The 13,492-nt window shown below is 40.3% G+C and overlaps 1 pseudogene; it reads left to right on the top strand.

Moving 5' to 3' along the window:
- The first annotated feature begins 1,740 nt into the window (after nucleotides 1–1,740).
- LOC118670508 lies at nucleotides 1,741–7,122 on the top strand (annotated as a pseudogene).
- Nucleotides 7,123–13,492: the final 6,370 nt, after the last annotated feature.

The raw sequence follows: 13,492 nt of genomic DNA, 5'->3' as shown, positions 1-13,492 counted from the left end.
CCCAACTTCACCTTGTCTTTAACTACAAGTTTAGCTTTTCTACCAGACATTTTCAGAGTTCCCAGTAAAATTTCAAGAATACTGACAAAGCATTGTCTACTTTGCATCAAACCTGCCTATTGATCCTTCCTTCCATCAATACCCCATGCTAACCTAAGCCAAAAATTGCTTCAGAGGTAATAAATATGTTACAGAATATGAGAAAATACATGAGAACTTGACCAAATACTACAGATACATAATAGCTACTCAAGTACATTTTTCAAACATTGTTCTGACATTGTAACAAAGATGGCTTTGATGGCGAATTCTCCCAAATTTAAGAAGGAAAAAGTACCAAGTATAGACAACATCCTTGCCAAAACATAAGCGAAGAGCATACTTCCCTCTTACACTTTTGTTCAGCCAGTATTGCGTCAATGCCAAAGCAGACAGACACATAGATCGGAACACTGCAGACCAATATCCCTCGTGAGCAAAGAAAAATTATCAACAAGACATAACAAAGTAAACATAGCAAGATGTAGGAAGTCTAATATGCTGTAACCAAATGGGTGCATGGAGAGACCCTGGAAAGGCGAGGCTGACCCAACATTCAAAAATCAACCAATACAGTTTATCTATAGACAGACTAAAGAAAAAAGCCTAAGATTTTTCAAAATATGCATAAACAGCATTTTATGAACTTCCACATCTATTCATGTAAAACAAGTAAACATCCTCTTAGCAAACCAGAAATGGATGGGCACTTCAGGTGGTAAAAAATTTTAAAATTACAGCAAACATCTTATTTTATGGTAAGGACTGACTGTTTTCCCGAAACTGTAGGAAAGCAAAGATGTTCACTTGCCCTAATCCAACATCACACCCACAAGGCAAAGGAGAGACGCATATAGGTTAGATGCCAGGAAAAAATAAAACTGTCACTATACATAAATTGCATGAGTATCTACTCAGAAGATCCTATTGAATCAAAAAGCAGGGACAGTCAGTGAGTTTATAAAGCCACAGATTATAGGACCAATACACAAATGTCAATAGTTTTTATGTACTAGCAATAAGAATTGGAAGCTGAAGTTTAAACAGTAACAACACATTGGGAGTTTTGAAAAGATCCAAACTGGCTCCCAGCTTCCACATCCCTCCTCGTTCCCATATCAGAGCCGAAGCCTCTGCTGAGATAGTAATTACCCTGTTCTAGCTGCATTCTCTGGCCTCAGCGTCATCACTGTCCTTGAAATAACTTTCATGCAGCATCTTGGTCCTCATAACTGTGCCAAGCTCTTGCTCCTAAGCATCATGTTAGCTTGCATGTTCCCATGTCTTATGTCTGTCTTAGCATCTTGGTTGCTGTTCTGAAATTCCTCATCTGGGATTCTGCTCCATATACTAATCACCTACTATGATCAGGGCATGTTCCCTAAATGCCAGTTTAGAATTTAAAGAGGCTGCTGGGACAGATTTGGGGGTTCTGGTTGTAAGGACTCCTGGGTATTGTTCTTCCTAGATTTTCATTTCCAAATCTCATCCTCATTCCCAATGAATTATCCTTCTTCTTCGTTTTGCCCCCTTCTCCATTTTCTTTCCAACCCTTCACTCAAATTTAATCGCCACCTTTCTACCTTGTGAGAGGGGAAAACAGGGCAGTGTATCGGCATTGGCTGGGGACCATGGACTTGATGGGCCCAATAAGGTCACATCCAGAATGAGGAGAGGCTCCAGGTGCTGAGTCTGGATGAGATGGTGGCCAAGGTGAACACAGACATGAATGAGGCAGCTCTTTTGCCTCCAGGTAATTTCAGACCTGCAGCTCCCAGGTCCTTAGAAAACGACTCAAAGCATGAGGTCTCACTGCTATAATCTTGGGTAAGTTCCCCTCCCCACTTCTGGAGAAATTAATATAAAACTCCCACTCCTGTCTAAGTCCTCCCAATCTCTCTAAGAACTTTGTCTCTACTGAGACAAGCCCATTTGCTCCACTCTCAAGAAGAGTAACAGAAGCATTGTGGGGTTACAGTTTTCTTCTCTGGTAGATCTGATTTCAGTAGGCAAGCTAGAGGGACTCAGAAAGGGAAAGTGCTCAGTCTGAACCCTGGGATGGGCACAAACTTTGCCTCCTAGGTAGGATAAACTTCACCTCATACCTGCAATTATATCAAAGACAACATAGAAAACAGATGAGCCCTGGCTGGTGTGGCTCAGCTGGTTGGAGCATCATACTGTACACCAAAAGGTTGCAGGTTCAATTACTGGCCAGGGCACATACCTGGGCTGCAGGTTCGATCTGGGGTGCTTTCACTCAGCTGGCGTGGCTCAGTGGTTAAGCATCAACCTATGAACCAGGAGGTCTTGGTTTGATTCCTGGTCAAGGGCCCATACCCAGGTTGCAGGCTCATTCCCCAGTGAGTGGAGGAGGGGGGAGGGAGAGGCAGCTGATCAATGATTATCTCTCCTTATTGATGTTTATATATCTCTCTCCCTCTCCCTTCCTCTCTGAAATCAATAAAAATATTTTTTAGAAACATATTTTAAAGAAAACAGAGGAAAGGTTCTTCATTGATGCCAATCCATGTGATTACTTGGATATGCAAATTTGTGTGTAGGAGATAATAAACCTTGAACACCTCATTAAGCTCTTGGGTATTTTCCACAAAGTAATAATAGTTACAATAGAGTAGTTCTTTATTACAGGATGTTTTACTCAAAATTCACTTATTTAAACCAATCTCAACAACAAGAATTGGCAGATGAACTTCAATATTCCTGCCCTGTATCTTTCTGCATTTAACTGGATGATCCCATGCCATTACATTAATCTACCCTTTATCCTACAGAGCCCAGATGCCAACAAGCACCTTCCCTTGGAAGTCTCTTATTATCGCCCCCATAGTCATTAGAATCTAAGCCTTGGTCTTTCTCTACTGACCATCTGCCTCTCTGGATTTATTATTTCTAGTAGTCCCACCATTATTTAATTAATGACATAAAGAAAGTTATTTAATCCCCTTTCAATTATCTCTTTCTTTTACCTATCCCACCAACAAACACTCTGTCAGCTTGAAAAAATAAACTTTCCCAAACCTTTCCCTCATTTGTATTCCCATTGACACTACCTTGGTCAGGTCCCTTGTACTCATTCTTTGGCTATTGAATTCCCTCCAAACCAGTCTTCCTGGCTTCAGGTTTCACTCCCCATCAATCATCCAGTCTCCACAGCCCTCCCACACAAATGGAAGGGACTTTGTTTCCACCCTGGTAAAAGCTTCCGGTGACTCACAGCAGAAAGCACTCAATGCACATCTGTGGAATGAAAGATTAAATAGTACCCAGGTTGCCCACCATGACGCCCTGCAAAATGAGAGGCACGCAAAAACTGAAGCGCGCCTTCCCTTCAATGTTGGTGTTTAACAGGTCCTGAAAGAGGTCTGAGTGCAGAGAAATCTAACTATTTCCTCATAAAGAAGGAAGAGAATCAGTTCCTAACATATTTCTGAGCAATATTCCAGAGTGCAGTTGCTGTAGAGGATTGTGGGAGCCTCTGCATCCCCGATCACTAGGAGAGAGGTACCTCTCCTTTTCCCTCCCCCTTTCCTTAAGAGCTGTCTGCTGGTTCTCAGCCTGAAGAAGATTCTACAGTCCTTACTGGTCATGTTCTTGGTGTTACCATATTTTGAAGCACCATTAATCTAGTTTTCTGTGTGTGAGCTTTCTTTTTGTCCATCTTAAAAAATTTTTAAAAATTAAAATATGTTTAATCTGTAAACTAGACAAGAGTTAGTTTACAGTGTCCAAGTCATTCCAGCAGTCATCTCTTGTAGGGATGCGCAGGGTCATGGCCAAGACCTGTCTGCAGCAGGAATAGGCCTTCTTTAAGTATGCCAGCATCTCTTGGAAGGATGCGAGTTTAATGAATCTTGGAATGAGTTTTTCATTGAATCAACAAGGAGCTCGTTGTGCACTGTCTTCTGCTGGTACTTCTTCCCATAATTGTCAGACAATAACATTGGAAGTACAGGTTCACTCCCCCTGTCTTCTCAACACCGTGGAGATGCAGGCCAGGCCAGTGACATTTTGTACAGCTTTGGTCTGTTTGCTAGAGACTTAGATGAATTGAGTGATTACCCAGGCGACAAGATAACTCCTGAGAATTTTCCCCAAATCTTTCTACAACTTAAAAGGAGGAGCCTCCTAGCGATGACTAGGAAGAAAAAAAGGCACTTTAGAAAAGACAGTTTTGATGATCATGGTTCTAGTCTCAACCCAGTGCTTGATGATGACCATGGAAGCTGTTCTCAAGTATCTGGTTATTATGACAGAATGGATTATGATGATGACAGATTAAGAGATGGAGAAAGGTGTAGGGATGATTCTTTTTTTGGTGAGACCTTGCATAACTATCATAAAGTTGACAGTGGGTATTAGAGAATGAGACGTGGTTCTGGCCCCTTACAAGAATATTCTCTCTTTGAGAAAATGAGGGCACTCCTCCAAACAGCAATATTGAAGACTTCCATGGACTCTGACCGAAGGGTTATCCCTACCTGTGCTCTGTATGTGATTTGCCAGTTCATTCTAATAAGGCGTAGAGTCAACATATCAATGGAGCAAGTCACAGTCTCCCATGCTAGCTGCTTCCTGAAATGTATCCAGAATAGAACCCTGACAATGATACAGGACACACAGTGGGTTATCCCTTCATGTTGCAACTATCTAAAAACCCAGTACCAGGAATTTTGGGGCCTCTACCTCCCTCATTTCATCTTGGGGGCCCAGCAATTAGACCAAGAGAAAACCTGGGTGCTGGAAATGGGAACCTGCAAGGACCAAGACACATGCAAAAAGGTAGAGTAGAAACTAGCCAAGTTGTTCACATCATGGATTTCCAATGAGGGAAAAACGTGAGATATCAATTATTACAGCTGGTGGACCATTTGGAGTCATTTCAATTCATCTGATTTTAAATAAAATTGATGAGGCGTTTATTGAAATGGCAACCACAGAAGATGCTCAGGTTGCAGCGGATTATTATACAACCACACCAGCATGAGTATTTGGCAAGCCAGTGAAAGTTCATTATCACAAGAGTATAAAAGAATAAAAAAAACCTGAAGGTAAGCCAGGCCAGAAGTTTGATCAGAAGGAGGAGCTTGGATGTGTGATACATCTCAGCAACTTACCTCATTCTGGCTATTCTGACAGTGTTGTCCTTATGCTTGCTGAGTCTTATGGGAAAATACAGAATTATATACTGATGAGGATGAAAAGTCAGGCCTTTATTGAGATGGAGACAAGAGAAGATGCAATGGCAATGGTCAAACACTACTTGAAAAAGGCCCTTTGGTTTCAGAGGAGACGTGTGAAAGTTGGCCTATCTAAAAAATACAAAAAAAAAAAATGGTATAAGGATTCCTAACAGAGGCATTGACTTACTGAAAAAAGATAAATCCTGAAAAAAATCTTATTCTCAGATGACAAAAAAATCTCTGACTGATAAGAAATCCAAAACTGATGGTTCCCACAAGACTAAAAGTACAACTGAAGGTAAAGAACAAGAACAGGCCCGGTTTGGCTAAGTGAATAGAACGTTGATCTTCGTACTGAAGGGTCCCAGATTTGATTCCTGTCAAGGGCACATACCTCAGTTGCAGGCTCCTCCCCTGTCTGGGCCCTGGTCAGGGCGCATGAAGGAGGCAAACAATAGATTTGTTTCTCTCACATCGATGTTTTTCTCTCTGTCTTTCCATCTCTCTTCCAAAATCAATGGAAAAATATCCTCGTGTGAGGATTAAAAAATAATAATAGTAAAATAAAATGAAAGAACAAGAAGAGAAGTCAGGTGAAGATGGTGAAAAAGATACAGAAGATGACCAGGCAGAACAAGAACCTAGCATGTTTCTCCAACCCGAAGATGAGCTACTGGTAGGTGAAGCAGCAGCACTGCTAGAAAGTAGCAGTTCAGTGGGAGATGAGAAGATCTTGCTAACTTAGATGATGTGACTTCTGATGGGAAAAAGGAACCTCAGACAAAGCTATGAAAAAAGATGGAAATGTGAGTGCTTCAGCTGCAAAGAAAAAGCTTAAAAAGCATTGTTTCCTAGGGAACATGGAAGGTTTTGTCACTCTAAATGAGGCTGGTAACGAGGAAGATTCAAAACTTCAGAAACTTCATAAATCAGGCCTAGCATTTAAATCTGGTGACAACTGGTTGAAATTAAAGTGGACAAGATCAAGGAACCTGATCAACAAAATGAAGCAGTGCTAAAAAAAGAAATTAAAAATGAGGAAAAATGCAACCGGTTTGGCTCAGAGAATAGAGCGTTGGCCTGCGGACTGAAAGGTCCCAGGTTCAATTCCGGTCAAGGGCATGTACCTTGGTTGTGGGCACATCCCCAGGGTGGGTGTGCAGGAGGCAACTGATCAATGTTTCTCTCCCATCGATGTTTCTAACTCTCTATCCCTCTCCCTTCCTCTCTGTAAAAAAATCAATAAAATATATTTTTAAAAAATGAGGAAAATACAGAACCAGGCGCTGAATCTGCTGAGAACGCTGATGATCCTAACAAAGACACAAGTCGGGGGGGGCGGGGGGGGGGGGTGTTCAATTGGGGAAAAGAAGACATACGTAAAACTTTAGACAATAAAAAAAATTAAAAATATTTTTAAAAAATCTACTTACAAAAAAACAAAAAACAAAGACACAAGTGAAAATGCAGGCGGCCAAAGTGGTGAAAACCCGGCCGACTGCACAATCCCCGATGAGTAGAGAACTGGACCACATCTACCCAACGCTCCTGTTGGCATGAACTATGTGACTCCTAAAACAGGGCTTCACATGAGCTGCGTTCACTCTTTTACGCAAATGAAGAAGCTGCAAAGGATACTCATTGCAGCAGCCTTCCTCATTACCGGGAATTGAAGAAATTTCTGAACACAGGCAGAAGAAGGAAATTTAAGATGTGCAAGAAGCTTAATGATTTCAAAGAAAATAATAGTTCATTTTTAGTGTTGACCTTTTTTAAATACAACACTAATATAGAGAAGAAAACTACTGTACTCCTTTGTTTTAGTGGAAAAATAGTAGACGTCTATTCTTGTGTTAAGTGTTATATCAAAAGCACATAAGTTAAATTAATGATGAATTTTTATTTTATCAGAATGGTAACAGACAACTACTTTGTAGATACTGACTTCGTAAGCTACTTAACACATTGTGGGCGCATCACAAGCATTCTCGTGTTTTCATATTACACGGTGTTTTACATTAATGCTAAAGGCCCATCCTAAAATTAAACACCCATTGCATTTTGAAGTTATTTATTACATGTTCTTACAAGCTAATATCTTTTTAAAGCATGATACTTGGTAAAACGTTTTTTGTACTAGTTCAATAGAAACTTATCTGGCCACTGGGTAAAGCTAGCAATAAAACTACTGGTGCGCAATGTGTTAAGACAACTTTCACCATTAAAAAAAAAAAAAAAAGATATGTAGAACTATTCAAAGAAATGAAATTTAGTACTTCTAGGCTTCAAAGAAATGTCAAAACTTTTGATTCTATTCAATAAAGAACAAAAACAATTGTATGTTCATTACTTTCATCTTAAACATTCCACGTTTTAATCTGAGCCTTGCAGACTTTTCATTTGGAGTTTGAAGCTTTTTTTATTGCATTTCATTTTTTGATAACTTCATTAACTGACATTAACAATTAAAATACAGGTGCAGGTTTCTTTTAATGTTATACTGTTGTTTAGGTAATAAGAAATATTAAATAACTGGTTTTAGATTTTGTAATTTTTCCCTACATTTCTGCTAGATTTTGTATTCTAGTAGTGTATTTTCAGTGAAATGTAAAAATATTCCTGTTCTTTTTGGCCAGTATTAATTTCTATATACCTTGTTGCTTATCACTTGAATCCTGTAGCTGTCATACATCTGGTATAAGCAACATTTGATTATTGACATGTGTAGATCATCTTTTAATATTTTAAAGATGTTATTTTACATTTCTGCATTTAAAAATAGTTTGGCCATAAGCTAGATGCACGCTTCTAATCCCTATACCTGCATATATGACCTTTGTGAACAGAAATTTGCTTATAGCTGTGGATTCAAGTTTCTGAAGTGAATACCAATAAAAACCTAGGTCGTGTTTATTGGTTATACATGTTTGAAATGTTAACCAAAATATTTGTCAGTTGTGGTTTTTATTTGCTGTTACACTTTTTTGCATGTTTTAACAAATTATTACATTTTAAATCTAAAGTGTTCTAAAGAGTGCTACTAAAGATCTGAGTTTAAAAAAACACACAAAAAACATTTCAGCAATTCTCTTAGATCTTTAAAATGATCTTTTAGTGACTTTTTTCCCCTAATTTTATTGTTTTTCAATGAGTTCATGGTTTGCTTAATTCTACCTAAGGTTTTTCATGAACTTAAATTCCCTTACATTCAAATGTTTCCTCCAAAGTCCTGGCTTTTTCCTGTAATATTCAGGCATGTCACTGCCTTTGTTAAATAAAAATACACACACGTGCATATACATTCATTTAACAAACAAATTAACTTTATAAACATAAAATTGGCATTATGCTTCTAATAGTATTCCATGTAAGATAAGGAATGTAAAATTCAAAACTAGACTAGTTTTTCTAACTTTTAAGGTAAATTAGGACAATAGAAATCCCTCATTAAAATTCTATATACCTAAAACTCAAAACAGATAAAAAATAACACTAAACAATTTAGTCTAGTAGCCAGTTTTATAATTCCCAAAGGAAATTACACAGCCAATTACTTGGGTAATACAAATGCCCCAGAAGCCAGTCTCAAGCAGAAGAATAGCAAAATCAATAATACTATACAGCAAAAGGAGGAAATTTTTAAAAAAAAAAAAATCCCTTTTCTTCAATTTTCATGGTTCAGGTTATACCAGTCATACATGATAGTTATGTCATTTTCTCTCTCTAACCAACAATGACCGTTTTTGCAGCAATGAGTTTTGGATGAGGTCAAAAGCAGTGTGAATGGTTCTGTAAGAAAAGTTTTTTGAACAAAGTTCATTTGAGACCATTTACTCCCACAGAGGCAGAGAACTGTTCCCATTATCCACAGGAGCCTGCCTTGCTGCCGGAAGTGCAAAGCACAGTGGCTGAGAGTGATGCGGGTCATTAACTTCGGACAGATGCCAAGACTGGAAGGCCAGGGCGCTGCGCGCTGTTCCAGTATCTGCAGCCCGCAACGGCCAGGCAATCAAGGGCGGATGAAAAGCTTGAGTCTGCTATTAGGGATGGTTACATGGCACACACTCCATTTCTACTGTCTTCCCTGGGGTCAATCGCATTACCCTGAAATGTGGCGAATTTTATGCGGAATGTGCCACAAGCATCACTGCTTTAGATAAAACCTGAATGGGGTTGCCTACGACATGAATAGCTACCATTGATGCCAACGGACTTCTTTGGCATGACCAGTGATGCCCTATATTTAGTGAAAAGAAACCTGATAATGTCACCAGTCCCAGCCTTCCCATCACCACAGGCTGCCACTGAACAATCAATACGGACACCGAGAATGTCCAGTTGGGACGACACAGCCCCTGGTACTGCCTCCTCATGCCCCATGGGGGATGGCATGTGAAGGCAAGAACCACAGTCTTCCCTTTGCAAACCTCATCCTAGATATGAGCCATGAATATTACATGGGCTTTCAAAAGGAAATACAGTTCGTAAAATGTAAGGAGCGATGACACAGGAAGAGCAGCATACTCAGTAAAATCCATCAAATAATTTAATGGTTTTACAAGATCCTCAGTCTCTCCCTCTATAACTTCTCCCTGTCAAACATGTAAATTGTTATTTCATTTAAAAAAATGTTTTCAACTCATGCTACAGTGGTACTAACTAATATTCCATTTCTAACACTCCACTCCAGCTTCTTGTATGTCTCTGCCTCACTGTTCTCAAAACCCCACGCCCCAGAGGCACCAGACCAGAGAGGAACCCTTTCCCACCGGGACCAGCTCCCTCATTCCTGGACTTGAGAATGCTGCTCTCCACTTGGGAAGTCTTCCATGCTTGCCTTCCTTTCTTAACTAACTCACCATTGCTTCTTCTGCCAGACCATCCAGTTGAGTTGCACTTCCTACCTCCTGTTGTATCTTATTCTTATGTCTGGTTCATCACTTTTCATGCAGTATTCCATTATCACATTATCTGATGCAAGACTACGGAGTACAGGAACTGTGCCAATTATCTCCCTATTTCTGGCCTAAGCACAACCTCAACAGGTACTGAATACTTAATGAATAAATAAGTACAAATAAATAAAATGATGATTTCACTATGCTTTTGATGCAGAAATTCTGCCTCTAGGGATTTACCTGAAGTAGTCAGTTAGATAACTAATGGCGATGTTACAGGGGTCCCAACTCTTATCTTGGTTGGTGGGTATACACATGTCCACTACATTTTCCTTTCTATATTTTTGTATATCTGAAATACAACCTGATTAATTTAAAAAAATAAAATATATAAGACATGAGAAAAGCCACACATGAAAATATTATTTATAATAGTGAACAATTATTAAAACTAAAGTACATTTTAATAAGATATGGGTAAAATTAATTTATGAATGTAAATTAAAGTCATATAAGTATTGAAAATGATGGTTTAGATCCTCTCTCTCATGGAAAAGTGACCACAATACATTACTCAGTGGGAAAAACAAGATTACAGAATATTAATTATATGATGACTCATCTACTTTAAATTGTGTGTTAATACAAAAGATTCCTTAAAGAATTTTTTCTAAAAGGTTCATTGTGATTAATTCTGGAAGGTAAGATTTTAGGATCTACACATAGTTTGCTCTAAGCATGATTTAAATGTTTTTAAAATAGTTTATTCATTTAATACTCAGAAAAAATATTTTCATTTGAAAATCAATTTCTTTAATATATTGTCTTTTTAATACTTCTTTTTAAAATCAAAAGAATTCCAAAGGGTGTTTTGTTACCATTATTGTGGGTTTTATTTTGATTTTTTGTTTCCTTTAAATAACTAATGAACTATAGTGAAATAATAAACTGAAGAACACATAACTTTTAAATAAGTATATAAAATTTTCTCATTCTTTCCTCTTCATGTTATAATCAGAAAGCAACATTCTTCTGTGTTGATATCTCCAGCCCACAGTTCAGAAAGAGGATTAGGAGAATAAGGAGAAAGGAGAAAATGAAGAGTTAATGAGACAAAAAAAAAAAAAAAAAGGCTGACATATAAACATAGAATAAGAATTCTTGCCTAATCGGTTTGACTCAGTGGATAGAGCATCAGCCTGCGGACTCAAAGGTCCCAGGTTTGATTCCGGTCAGGGGCATGTACCTTGGTTGTGGGCACATACCCAGTGGGGAGTGTGCAGGAGGCAGCTGATCGATGTTTCTCTCTCATCAATGTTTCTAACTCTCTATCCCTCTTCCTTCCTCTTTGTAAAAAATCAATAAAATATATTTTTTAAAAAAGAATTCTCAAGTTTACTCAGTCTTATTCCTCTTTAAATACTTCATGAAAAATATGGATTTTCACCAGAAAAAAATGCCTGTATCTATACAAACAACTTTGGTGGGTCCACAGATTCCATGACGCACCTGGGTACCTCAGAACAAGAAAGCCAGACCTAGAGAGACGAAAAAAGTCAAGGACATGCAGCGTCAGAGCCACAAAAAGGGAGCAAAATCTACCTGCTGATGATCTATGTGGCAAGCTGTCCTGTGTCCTCACAAACAAATTTCAACACCGGGGGAGTCTTTACAACTTCAGACAGGAGTCCACACAGACGATCCATCCTATGACCATGGCTAAAGGGCCACACTGCTAGCCGGGTGCTCTCTATTGAGTTCTCCCAGGCACATTTTCAGTGGCGTGGGTCAGCGCGCAAAGTTCAAATGCAACTGCCTCCCAGCCACAAGTAGGGGGTGGAGCAGATCCTCCCCCTCTGTCCTCGGTGATATCCTTATTTATCTGACACTCTACCACACCAGGTGGATGTCTGAAGAATAGAAACTGAGATCCACATGCCTCTTTCATCCTTCTTCCCACAATCCCTCAAGACTGGGAATGAGAGATTTCCCCTATTCTTCTTCCTCTTCTACCCATTAATGTTCCCTGTTTAAGATGGAGTGATCCAGCCTGCCAAAGGAAACTTTTCCCATGCTGAAAGAAAAATAAACATTGAAACATTAATCCAAGTACTGGCCTGGTTTGCAAGGTGAAGTACAGATGTAAAACCCTGTGTAAGAACCTGACGTCTCTTCCTGGGTTCATGGATGCTGAGGGGAACTAGAGTGAAGGCTCCCAAGGTCAAAAAGGGAATCACAGAAAAAACATAAGCTGTGCGCATTGTCTAGGTGCCATGTCAACTCCCCTGTTGCCTCTCCTCACACTCAAATGAATTAAACACCCAGAGCAGTCATCATACCGTGATGCCCTCAGGCTGTCACAAGATGACTGCATGCACAGTGGGTGCGCGCAGGTGGGCAGGGCTGGGCTTGACGCTGCATGCACGGCATGGAGCCTGCCTGGGAGTCCCGCCTTCTCCAGGCTCTGGGCATGGAGCTGGGAGGAGGCGGGTCCCCCGGCTCCACGAGAGGAGGCCTGCCTGGGGGTCTGGCAAGGCCTGTCTGGAGGTCCCCTGGCTCAGCACGTTGAGGCCTGCTTGGGGGTCCTGGGGGTCCCGCCTCCTGGCTCCACGTGACGTGGAGGCGGGACCCCCAGCTCCAGCCTACCTCTTTGGGGCAATCCATTGAGGAGGCCTGGATGGGTGGGCAGGGCCTACCTCTTTGGGGTGATCGATCATGGGGCTCCTGCACTGTGACAGGACACAGGCCAGGCTGGGGGGACCCGCCCCCCCAGTGCACAAATTTCATGCACTGGGCCCCTAGTGAAAAATAATAGAAGTGGCCCCATCATCTGCCCTTCTCTGCCTTCCCACCCCTGGCCTCTGCACGAGGGTGTGGCTGTGCATAGCCCAAGCCAAGTTCCTCCTAAACTAGAGTCCAGCTTGCAACACTCAATTCCAGGGAGTGATTTAGTGCTTCATGTAGAGTCTCTGGGCATCACCTTGATTAGAAGAGGGGATCAATTAACATTATGTGAATTAGTTTCAGTCCATGTACAAAATTATACAGCCCCTCTCCCAGTGTCTGCCTATCAGAGCAGAGCCTATTTTCACAGCTGTGTCTCTCCCAAGGCTCTTCCAGCAGAATTACTTCCTTCTGAGATGCAGGGAGAAGAGACTCGGATTGTCTTTTAGCTTGACCACTTTATCTTCCTTAGAAAGACAAGCTTAATAAATCAGAACATTCTTCTATCTGAATCCTGTCTACCCATACTCCGTTATCTTTCATTCATGAATGTATGTGCTGTCTGAACTCTGAACAGTGGCATGGCCTTGACCTCCTTTTAGTCTCTAGGGGGAAATTCCCACATGC

This window comes from Myotis myotis, unplaced genomic scaffold (assembly GCF_014108235.1).
Source record: "Myotis myotis isolate mMyoMyo1 unplaced genomic scaffold, mMyoMyo1.p scaffold_m19_p_16, whole genome shotgun sequence".
NCBI lineage: Eukaryota > Metazoa > Chordata > Mammalia > Chiroptera > Vespertilionidae > Myotis > Myotis myotis.
The sequence above is the reverse complement of the archived record's forward strand: the minus strand, read 5'-3'. Positions and strand labels throughout refer to the sequence as shown.